At 44.0% G+C, this 12,249-nt stretch overlaps 1 protein-coding gene across 14 annotated transcripts in view; it reads right to left on the bottom strand.

The window, feature by feature from the left end:
* The window catches only part of DAB1 (DAB adaptor protein 1), a 4,845,894-nt gene extending 4,837,820 nt beyond the window's left edge, over positions 1-8,074 (bottom strand). For 3 of the 14 annotated variants that reach the window (XM_069642094.1, XM_069642098.1, XM_069642099.1), the window contains exon 1: positions 7,804-8,074. The gene's annotated coding sequence lies outside the window, so the exon portion shown is untranslated. The remainder of the gene's footprint in view (positions 1-7,803) is intronic. The other 11 variants (XM_069642088.1, XM_069642093.1, XM_069642091.1 and 8 more) reach the window with 6 other exon arrangements.
* Between the last annotated feature and the right edge of the window lie 4,175 nt (positions 8,075-12,249).

The raw sequence follows: 12,249 nt of genomic DNA, 5'->3' as shown, positions 1-12,249 counted from the left end.
ACCCTAGCATTATCCCTCCCTTTCCCCCTCACTTACCTCCCTCCTGCACTTTTTGATACTGCAGTTGCACGATCCGAATGACACAAGGCCTAGTAGGACTATTAATGTTGCTTTCTTTTTTGCCCCCCCCCCCACCTTTGTTTGTCTTTTAGTGCCTTGAAACACCACTTGCTGTATTGGCAGATGATAAATACACAATAAATAAATAAAACTGGCTTTGTACAGTTCTCGGGAAACAAAATGTATCCACTACAAGTAGAAGTCATCATAGACACTGGTTATGTGGTAATCTTGTATGTATGTTGTTTATGCGTTGTTGTAATTGTTCTCTTGTTTAGAGTGAGGGCCAGTTTTGCACATGCTAGGAGTTTTCCGTTAGATCCTAGACTAGGTAGGGAATTTCCTGGTAGAGTAGACTTAGTTAGGTTTTATGTGCACTTTTTCTTTGAGATTAAATCTCAGGTATTGAGAAAACTACACGCAGTTGTCTGCCTCACATCAATGACCTCTCACGTGCGGAAGTATTCAAATCAATGGCAAGATCCATAGGAGAAGCTATTCATATACAGTAATACATCAGGTGTATCAAAAAACTAAAATTAAGAAAAGAAACAATCTCCTTAAACCTAAGGCCATTAAACCAATTGAACTATCAGGTACATCACCCAATCAAATGTTGAATCTGCCAATATTACAAAAAATCTTTAATAAATATTGGCCCATATTGAAAAGTGATAGTGATCTGAATCAGTTTCTGTCCAGTATCCCTCAAATCACGTACTCCAAAGCTTCATCATTGAAAGAGGAACTTGCACCAAGCATGTTAAGAGATCTGGATACACAACAAACAACTTGGTTACATAGACAAAAGCAAGCTAATGGGTTTCAACCATGTAACAAATGCAAAATGTGTAATTTAGAACGAATTGGCTAATTGACGGAGCAATTACATGTATTAATACATATGTGGTGTACTAGATAGATTGCCTGTGTATTATGAGGTATATATGCTCTACTATAGGACCTCAGAAACTGAGAATATTGCAACATTGTAGGGCAATCAAAAATGTTTGTCAATTATCATCTAGCAGTACATTTCTAATAAAAGCACAATGGTGATTTGTGTCCCCTGTGATATGTGGTGCCTTAGCATATGTCAAGGAACATAAGCGTAAAAGGGGTTCGAGAAAAACAACTGTTTAGAATCTAGGTTAATTATACAAATGAAAACATTAAAACCAAAGGGTCATAACAGTTCTGAGGAAATGTATGTGTTATTGACATAAATCTGTAGAATTACAAAGTAACTATCATTACATTCAGTCCCTCTCATCTGTGTTATTTTGGTAAGTTGTCTTTGTCAATGTTATATGGTAAAAATAAGTGGACTTATATACATTTTGTGTACATTCTTTCTTGTATTTAACCTCTAATTACTATGTGACTAAGTTCACTAACACAGTAGACAGGTAAGCCCACTTGGGCTAGACTTGGCTTATTATACACATATATATTTCTCTTGATATATGAGAAATATACACTCCTTTACATGTTGCGTAGAGCACCATTCCTGTTTGTCACACCTGCCGCTGCCACTCATTTTTGCTATTGTGTTGGTACTTGCTGACATATATTATTAAGGCATTGGCATTATTTCGTTTAAACTATGGATTTAACATTGCATTATAATATACGCTATACTATTTAAAAATGCTGCTTATATACACACTAGACTTCTATGTGAATGTGTACTCATAGTCATCTGACTGAATACACACATGGACTGTAATGATGTTCCAGTTTCTGAGATCAAATATAGAAACCAAACGGCTTGTTCATCACATTTGCCTGATGAAGTCCAGAATAGGGATGGGACGGGTGGCTATTTAAAACCCGTGTACACAGGCACATTATTATTGTTCTGCTCATGAATTAAATGATTTTGCAAACAATGTTTTGCTTATTTTAAATAATATAAGCACTTTTTTCTGGTACTGGTGATAAAGTCACCTTAAATATATGACTGCTTGCCAGTTGAATTGTTGTTTTATATATACATATATATATATATATATATATATATATATATATATATATATATATATATATATATATATATATATATTAGAGAGAGAGATATAAAGGGACGCTATGGTTAAGTTGCACTAATAAAAACCTATAAAATTCAATGGAAACACTTTGTTGAAAGGACGTTATGATTACAAGTAAAACCGAAAACCCCCAGAAATTCACCAATTATGTGGAGCTAAGCAACCATAACTCGCACCACCAGTTTGCACTGCTAACACTAACACCCAGAACATCAAAGATGACATCACAAATGTAATTTTTCACATCACTGATGACATCACATGTGAAAACAATTTTGATGAAACGTCCCTACAATGGGTTGTGTTTATAATGTTGTCAGGGGTGATTGGGAGACCTATCATGAACTACTTAATCTGTTAAAGAATGTACTCATCTGAACAACATTGAATTTGAGTGTTACTGTTAATAGAGGAACCCAATCATACATAAACAAAGGCAATGGCTGTGCATGCACCATAAATTTACAATATTTATAATCTTGACATTTTGGATAGTACAATAATGAAAGCTACCTTATCAGAGTTTTGCGTAATAACTAGCTAACAATTCAAGACTTACTACACAGTTGTGCAAGTACAACCAATATATATGAAGACCCACAATGCACACAAATTAGAGGCACATAGAGGACAACTAAAGTAAGGAAGAAAGAAACAGTATCATCAGAAAAGGTTAATAACATTATAGTTTATCTTTATGTATGCAAATGAAATGTGTGTTTGAGGCCTCTTTATTTGCCCATGTACATGCACCATGAGCTGAGACCAAACCCTACAGAAAGTACTTTAAGAACATATGACAAGGTTAACATCTAGATATATAGCACCTTTTGATTTGTACTATTCTGACTGTCAGTGAACACATTCACCTGGCCTACATATGTCAGTGAACAAAAACAAGTGGCCCAGATATGTGATGTCATCAGTGATGTCATCAATGACATTTGTGATGTCATCTTTGATGTCCTGGGTGTTAGTCTTAGCAGTGCAGATTGGTGGCATGATTTATGGTTGCTTAACTGGTGAATTTCTGGGGCTTTTTCAGTTTTACTTTTAACCATAATATCCCTTTTACAAAGTTTTTCCACTGAAGAATTATATAGGGCAAACCTAGCTGGCAAGCATTGTATTTATTTTTATTTATTTATTACATTTATTGTACGCCCAGACCCAAAGGTATCACAGGGCTGTTACAGACAGTTTAAAAAGTGGTTACAGGCATTATTGAAGAAAGTTTCATCAGGGTGTTGTATACAATAGATGGACAATACATAGAAAAAAGAATAAGGAGATCTGGGGAGAGGAGAGAACAAGACGACGAAGTGGAGGTACATCGGGTCAATGTAGAGCATTTATTTTATTTATTTATTTATTTTGCATTTTTAAAGCGCTCACACAGCCAGCAGGCATCGAGGCACTGTTACAGGATTTTTTTTTCTTTAGTTGCGTAATTGTTTTGTCTTAGTCGCATATTCATAACGCGCTTAATACCCAGAGGTTTCTAAGCGTGGATTGAAGCATTCTCTACCTCATTACAAGTGAGGCAGTAATTTTGCGGTACATCTGCCAAAGAATCGCCCTAAATTGCCACCACTTGGTCAGGAGGAATTACCGCCTGACAACAAGTTGTGGTTGCGGTGTAATTCCCCATTTATGTTGGGTCCAATGGACCGAATTGGGATTTTTTGGCAGACTTAGCGTGGCAGAATTTCCACCACAGTAATTCCGCCAATTCTGACGATTCCTTGGCGATGATTGTGAGGATTTACCTCTAGCATTTTCCTGGAAGCAGATCCTCCACTCCAGGCCCAAACTCATAGCTTGGCACAGCATAGTGGTAAAATTGCCAGAAAACAGAGTTACCGCCAACTTTACCACTTACAGCCACACTTGTAATGTTCCTTAATGATCCGAGTATTTGTTTCCTTCCTGAAGTGTACGAGGAATGGGAAGCAGTCTCATTGAACATTTGATCCCATTAGGTAATCAGATGTGCAGGATTGATCCCAGTGACGATTGGGTGCCATTTTCAGTTCCTTGTACAATTGAAGATTCCCAAACTAAAATCATCAACACGTGTTTGCGTGTTGGTAGAAAGATTTAATTAGCTGCTCAAACTGATGCATAATCTTCAACCAATTGAAGCTCACAGGATAACTGATAAACACCCTAAAATCAAATCAAAGTAAAATAACAAATTTGGCAAAACATGTGTTACTTTCATGTTAATAATGTGACGATCAAGCCTTGTATCATGTTTATAAGAGTTGTGTTACTCTTACTAATATCATGCGCCCTTGTCGTAACGTTGTAAGAAAGGATGTACACGTGTAATCATATAGGGCATTTTTCTAAGAATTAATGGAGAAATAAAAGATCAATAACTTGACTTGGAGTATAAGAAGCATTGATTGATCCTTTCTTACAACGTTACGACAAGGGTGCATGATATTAGTAAGAGTAACACAACTCTTATACATATTTTCGAACGGAGTAAGGGGGCCAGGAAGACTCCGTTGTTACCCAGGCATGCGACCGGAATTGGTGAATCATAAACTATTATCAAAAGGGCGCTGAGGTCCACTTGAGGAGGTACCCAATAAAAAAGGCTCCCCACATTTTCAAGAATTGTATCATGTTTAATGACATGTCATTATCAGAGCAAACACGTTTTTCATTAATCAACTTCCACATGGAAGAAGGACATGTACATAGGTTTAGATGTAGTGGAGTGTAGTAAAGTCTAATATGCTATAACAAACTCACCAATGAAAGCAGAACCTCCCTCATAGCAAATTGGTCGAACACTCTAACTTATATTCTGCAAAGACATCGCGTTGCCTGTTGGCCGCCATATTGAAGAGATCACAAGGAATCACAATCAGCTTATGTTTCCCGCTGCATTAACACACTACTGACCAAGCTCAAAGATAAATAGTATTTGACTGCAGCAATAGTCACTGCCTAATCATAGCTTTGGGTAATGATATTAAATAGGTTGTCATGCTTCCAGAAATCCCCCAACAAACATCTGAACAGCCATCCAGAACACAATAGAATGTTATGACCTGATTCCCAGCTGAAACAATTTGGATCCCATGCCCTCTTTACACTCTAGAGCAAACTTGTTTTACAGATGTGAAAATGAATGCAATATTTGGTTGAACTATATCAATGCACATCTCTTGTAATCTGCCTTTCATTTAACATGTCCATGGACCCCCATTGCAATACTTCAACCCAGTGACGCGCTATCCTTATAGACAGTCCCACCAGCTGGATAAGAGACTTTTTAACTCTGCCACACTGGATTAAGCATGCAGTATGTCAATCAATTAGGCATCTGCTCTTAAACTGCCCTAAGTAACTAAATGTGCCAATCAAGCCAAAGCATGCATCGACACCTGATTCCAGCATCATATGGAGGGGATTATGCATGCACCGGCACATCCACCAATACATAGACTGAGGATCATGTCTAATTCTGATATGTCACTTTAGAATCATGCACAGTTAAATAGTGGGTACAAAATTGGAATACAATACAACGTTTTCAAAAATGCTAATCAGACAGGAAAAGCAAATCTATTCCTAAAGTAGCCCTTGTTCTCGGTTGTCCCCGTCGTATCCTTTTCCCCAAAAGCTTGGCCTACTCCGTGACTTAATAAATCACTCATTGCGTACGGGTGGCGTGGTGTGGATCCTATTTGGTATATCCGAATGTCTCCTTTAATGGGATGGGTCATGGATATGATGCCGGGCTCCTGGAGTTCGTAAGGCTGTCTGAGTTGTGACTGAGTTAGGTCCCGCACCCTGATGTCATTTATAGCGCACATTTTTTAAGTCATGTATCACATCGGGTAAATGAATCATCGCAATGTAGGACACACACTCCCTTGGGCGTTTGCCTTCTTTTTATTGAATTTCGTATAACACCACATTTCCGGTATGACATGAGGGAATCAGAAGGCTGTCAAAGGAGCACCCTTCCACGGCCAACAAGCTACATCAGTGTCCATACACGCGGTACAATACTTTGCCATATCTCTTTGAGTAATGGACCTGTTGCCAAATACAATATCAATTCTTTCAAAAAATGCTATCAATCAATTTTTGTTTAGGACTGCTAATAATGTTAGGTCTAGACACCTATTTATGCTCAAGCACGGTACACAATACCCACAAATCCCACTGAAGTACACCCAGCTTAAATATATTTCTTGCAAACACATGGAAACCAAAGGCACTCACAGTCTGCAGGTGATACGCTGCAGTATACAGCGAGTGCTTGCTCCAAAGACCTATTTAATATGGCTGGATTGCAATGCTGCAGTGAAAAGGAAAACAGGAAGTAGTCAAATAATGTTACCAGGAAACCATCTGTTGGGAACACATTTGCTTTAATTTCCATATCACATAAACCTGTTCTGTTGAATACGATCTCTTGCACTGTGTCACCCCCCTCCTTACCCGCGTCCCAGTAGACCACGAGGAATGCTCTGTATGATACTCCAAATACAGATGGGGGAGACCAATCAACTCTGTACAGCAAACAGGCAAAGAATGTGGGTGGTAGCACACATGGGACATTATCATGAACAGCAGAGCAGACCCAGGGCTTGCAATGCACCCTGAACGCTGGTACACACTCACTGAAATGAAATGCAAATGCACGGCAACGTGGATTCTTTAAATAACATAAGAGCAGCCGAGCTCTGGAAGCTAAATGCATAGCCCGGTTACTTAGCAGTTTCATCATGTCCCCCCATTCTGAAAATAACCGGTGATGCAGTCCATGCCGTGTGACAGTGTGCGCAGCGTGGCTGTGCCACCAGCCTCACTTGCCCACGCACAATCAGGCATATTCTACACGGTTATCACTAATTGCTCTTTACCCAGAATGATTGGTAATGTAATTGTGGAGGAGAGACTCGGGAATTTCCTAAAAGAGCGAGACGCACACAAAATATAGCAATGCTATTGGCTTCCCTGCCTCGAGCTGTGGGACGTGCGTGTGCCGTGGGCACACACATGAATGTTACTTCACAAGAGAGAAATCCCCGCTGCGGCATTCATGCATGGATGTGGGAATAACAGGAAGTTGGCAATGATACGCAAAGCGGTGTCCCCGCATACATACGGTGCATCAGTGCCTGCGGAGTGTGACGGCGCACGCTCGACAGGGGGTGGGGGCTTCCATCCTGCGGGCACAGATTACACACATTCACTGTAATGTTGGGGTGCCCCTCCTCGTCTCTGACTACTAGCCGTCCTGTGCAAAATCTGTTCCACTGCAACGTTTCAGTGAATGGGCTGCAATTTGCGCTGCACTGACGCACATAGTGCCGTGCTCGCGGTTCCTTGAGGCATACCCACACATTAACTTTAAGTGAACACATATATATTTTTCAAAACCATTGCAATGAAAACAACAGTTACATTAAGAGAATATCGAGTTAAAAAACATCGTGGTAGCCAGGACAGCGCCTGATTCAACTCCCTTGCTAAGGGAATTCTCTCTGACTGATGTCAGGCTGCAGTGTGTCCAGCCATGCAGGTCTGCTCACGGGATACACCACGGGGCACGAGCTGCTGAAACCCCGACGGCACGGCGCGAGCAGGTATTACAGAGTTCAACACATTGCGGCTGGAGTGACTCAGACTCCTCGCGAAATACCTTCTTCTCTCCTACCTTATTCCAGGACTGTTCTCTCATCGGGTGCCCGTTCATCCTCACATTGCAGAAAATAGTGTGTCCCCCCCGTCTCCAGCCCTGTCCAGGCTTCCAGGTCGGGCCCTCGGACGAAAGGCGGCTCAGCACAGATCCCTCAAAACACCCAGCAGCAGGTCGAGAACATGGGTATCCTTGTCAGAAAATCCCCAGCAACCTCCTTTCACCCAGAACACCTCAATCAGAGCCGCACACGCAGCGACAGCAGCAGCAGAGGCAGAGCCGGCACTCTGCAGGCCGCATCTCTCATACCGTATACATCACTACCGCACACCTCCTAATACTGGGGCGCTAGGAAACAAGTGGCAGCGTCTAATAAATGACCGGGCCGCTTCATTTGTTGAACACTTACAAAAATATTCCGATGTTTTTAAAGATTATTTATCTAATCAGTACTGCTGCCTCACCCAGGCCGGCAATCAAATATGTAATCACACAAACACACGAAATCTATAGCAATTTTAAACCCACTCCATTTGGCCTGCCAGCACAAAATGATATAAAGAGACCGTGCCTCTGCAGTAGGGGCAGCCTGAGGCCAGAGCACATTTATCACTTAAGGGGCATTGATTTGTCCAGGTAGAGCAGCTGGGAAGAAGGCGGTTGTCAAAAGAGCACAGTCCTCCAGCTTTTAGCATTTAGTGATATGCCTCTGGACAAACCCACATACAGATTTGCCTTTTGTGATTGTTGTGCACACTGAAGTAACAACAATTGTGAGGTCACCCAATACCCCTTTGTCGTTGGATATTGTTCTTACCAGTACAGTCTAATTTTTAGAATTCTGATATTAGTGTGTAAACCGTTCTTTATGCCAGGAGACATGTGCTATGCAAACACACAAGCCCCTCTCATGTTATATCAAGCAACATATAGAATTATAGATTGTGGGTGGGTGGGCTGTTAACTACGATGATACGTTCCTCAGAGGCATTCTAAGAGGGAAGCTCGAGTTGTCTGTGATGTGAATCTGATCCATAGATGTTAGTTACACTTCTGTAATTTGTTGCTGCATATGGGCCTCCTGCATTCCTTTACCACACCCTTCGCTCTCCTCGTGGACCTGCGATGCAGGGGCTGGAGAGAGGAAAAATGCAGTTACTCCCCATATCGAAGAAGGGTGCATGTTTTCCTGCCACAAAGCGCCAATTCCGTTATTCTTGCTCTGCTAAAACCAAAATATGTAATACCCAGTGTCCTGCCACCCTCCTGCAACTCCCTCATTTTAATTTAGCTCCACTCTCCACCACCACAATGAAGTAAAAGAGTACCTGGAAAAATTAACCCAAGTGTCACCTCTTTCACATCAACATCTCCACCCTCCCTGTGCAGCTCCTAGAATCTAGGTGCATAAACAACTCCTGGCTGTACCTTGCCTCAAAATTCTTGGCCTCCTTGTCTGTGAAAAGGTCAGGACCAAATCTGGGCATTTTGTATTGTGCTGTGCTCAAAAATACTTAGCCCACAACTTAATGCGCACAAATTGGCTGTGTGCACTCCATTGCTTCTCTAGCCATGTGTGCTCCCTCGCATCGTAGGTCCCCACATCTTGTTCTGTCGCGCCTCCTGAGTTTCCCTTACTTCCTCTCACATTTCAGCCCTTCCCTTTTCGATCTATTGTGTACTATTCTGACACTGGGCCTCATTAGGACCCAGGCGGTAAGGGGTTTATGGCGGCGTAAACAGCGCCGACCCTTACCGCCTGATTCCGAGGTCCCTTAGCGCCATGGAGGTTTTAACACCTAGGTGTTAAAATCCATGGCGCTAAGGGACCTTGTTGTTAATTACGCCACCGTAATTTACGGTGGCGTAATTAATGCCTTCCCCACTCCCATTATGCCCTATGGGGCAAAAATGGGAATGGGGAAGGGTAAATGGGTTAATGGGGACTTACCGCCCCACTCACCTCGGAATGGGGCGGTAAGTCCGCCAACCACCATGGCGTAAACATAGTTTACGCCATGGTGGTAAAGGTACGACCCAGGCGGTAACTTACCGCCTGGGTCGTAATGAGGCCCACTGTCTTGTGCTCCACTGTTTTTCTGACATTACTTTCCATTGTCTGCATTCTTCTTCTAGGTTTATGTTGTGCTCTGCGTCTTGTTGACTGTATTGTTTTTGGGCCTCATTACGAGTCAGCTGGTAAAAAAATCGCAATTACCTGCATGCCAGTGCTACTGTTTCCATGAAGGACAGCTGCCAGAATCAATGGTTGATTCTGTGTCAGCGTGCACGCTCATTCCGGCATTCTGGAAACGGTTTCAACGGCATGCCGGTAATACCACAAAACTCCCCCAAAAACCGTCATACTGGCACCCTCGGTGAAAGTGACTCCAAATCCGGCTCCACCCTACCAGACTCACCAGTAACAACGGTGCCATTATTACCATGACCGTGATCGCCGGAACAGGAAATGGACCAGCGGACATTAAAAAAACACAATCCATTGCAATCCCCTGTGCACAGGAGTCACAGCCACATCCCGAGCACAGATTATCAACAGGAGACATGTCTGCCAAGGTACCTACAACCCAGAGGTGCAAGCCGCGGTTCACCGAGGCTGAATTAAGCATGCTGGCTGACACCCTAGTTGGGCATGCTGGTGAAGTTTTCAGCAATGACCGCAGAAGGCAGGCACAGATGCACGAGAAGGCAATCTGGGAGGTGGTGGCCCAGAAGATCAGAGCAGTCAGGATAACACCCTGAACAGTCCAGCACTGCCACAAAAAGTGGGATGGCCTTCATCTGAGGGTGCAAAACCTCCTGTTGGCCCAGCGCACCCAGGGTATGGTCACAGGAGGCGGCCCTGCATCTCCCATCCATCTGCAGCCATAGGAGGAGACATGCAGTAGTGTACTGCACCTTGAGGCTATTGAGGGAATTGTGCAGTGGAGGCTAGAGGTGTGACATCGGAGGAGGCTGGTGAGTACCCGTAAAGCCAATGTCAGATCATACACCTTGCACCCTGTATACAATACAGTAGGCAAGCAAGTCAAGTTTGTTGTGCCCAATGCCAGTACAGCCCTGCTGCCCCCCTCAACCTAGTTGCACACATCAACATAGACCTTGCACCCAAACCACATTCATACAACACTCACACATTGACCATCACACAGGCCCCCTGTATCGCCCTCACAAAATGCACCTGCTGGCACTCAGACACACATCCCCCTGACACAGCCCAACTTCTGTTGTCACCGCCGTGCTTGCACATGCCCAAAGTAACGTCAGTGTCAAGAACCTCCACTAACAGCAAATGACCTGCCGCACACATCAATGATACATATGCGCCACTCGTCCCATCCACCATGGCCCATCCTGCCAAATCATCTCCAATGCAGTAAGTGCCATAGGCAGCAGTAAAATGTGTAACACATCCATGTCACAGCCAGCCACAACACCATACAGCTTGTGTGGCACACCCATAGAACCCTAACCGGGAAACACCAGTAGACCACACAAAGGCCACTGCACACACCATGTTGGCACACCGCACATGCCCCGCACAGCATCCCTGACACAGGCTTGTGTGCACCATGCAATGGCCACCACCATGTCCATGAGACAGCATTTTTATCAGAAAGTACTAGCACTTATGTCTGTCTCATCAATCCACACCCATCACTGATGCCCTGACTTTCTGACTCCCTCAAGCACATCATCTGCCAATGAGGGTGAAAAGCCCAGTACATCCCGGGCCACCAGGCCACGCTGCCAACGGACCACCACCACATCCACACAGGCCTCAAATGCATCCTCCGGCAGACATGAGAGGGCAACAGCATCTACATCCCACCAGCCACCCACAATCTCAGAGGCACATGCACCCCTGCCACCACCCAACCAGAAGGCACCTGCATCCCCGACACCCCCAAACCAGGAGGCACCTGCACCCCAGCCACCCCCCAACCAGGAGGCACCTGCACACCAGCCACCCCCAAACCAGGTGGCACTGCACCCCAGCCACCCCCAAACCAGGAGGCACCTCCACCCCGGCCACCCCACAACCAGGAGGCACCTGCACCCCTTCTGCAATGGGGTCCACAAGGAGGTCCAGATGAGAACACTGCGGAGGATGGTGGAGCAGAGAGCATTGCTTCAGACCAGAGCTACAAGGAAGCCATGCCCTTTAGATCCGTGGGCCCAGGGAGCCCCCAAACCCCAACCCTGCACAGTGTCAGGGACATTGAAGGACGCCTGTTGAGAATGGAGCAAAGGCAGGAAGCACTAACTTCACTCGTCTAACAGTACCTGCATGAGGTACAACTCATGCGTGAGGGTCTACAGGCCAGCTCGAGTAGGAACGCACGGGCACTGGGCAGATGCACCAGTGCCATCTTGCAGATTTCACGCTGTGTGAGGGAGGGCAGTAGTGTAATGTCCACCATGGCTGAGTCTATGTCCAAG

Source organism: Ambystoma mexicanum, chromosome 1q (assembly GCF_040938575.1).
Source record: "Ambystoma mexicanum isolate Mex_15411 chromosome 1q, UKY_AmexF1_1, whole genome shotgun sequence".
Classification (NCBI taxonomy): Eukaryota; Metazoa; Chordata; class Amphibia; order Caudata; family Ambystomatidae; genus Ambystoma; species Ambystoma mexicanum.
This window is presented reverse-complemented; position numbering and strand designations above follow the sequence as displayed.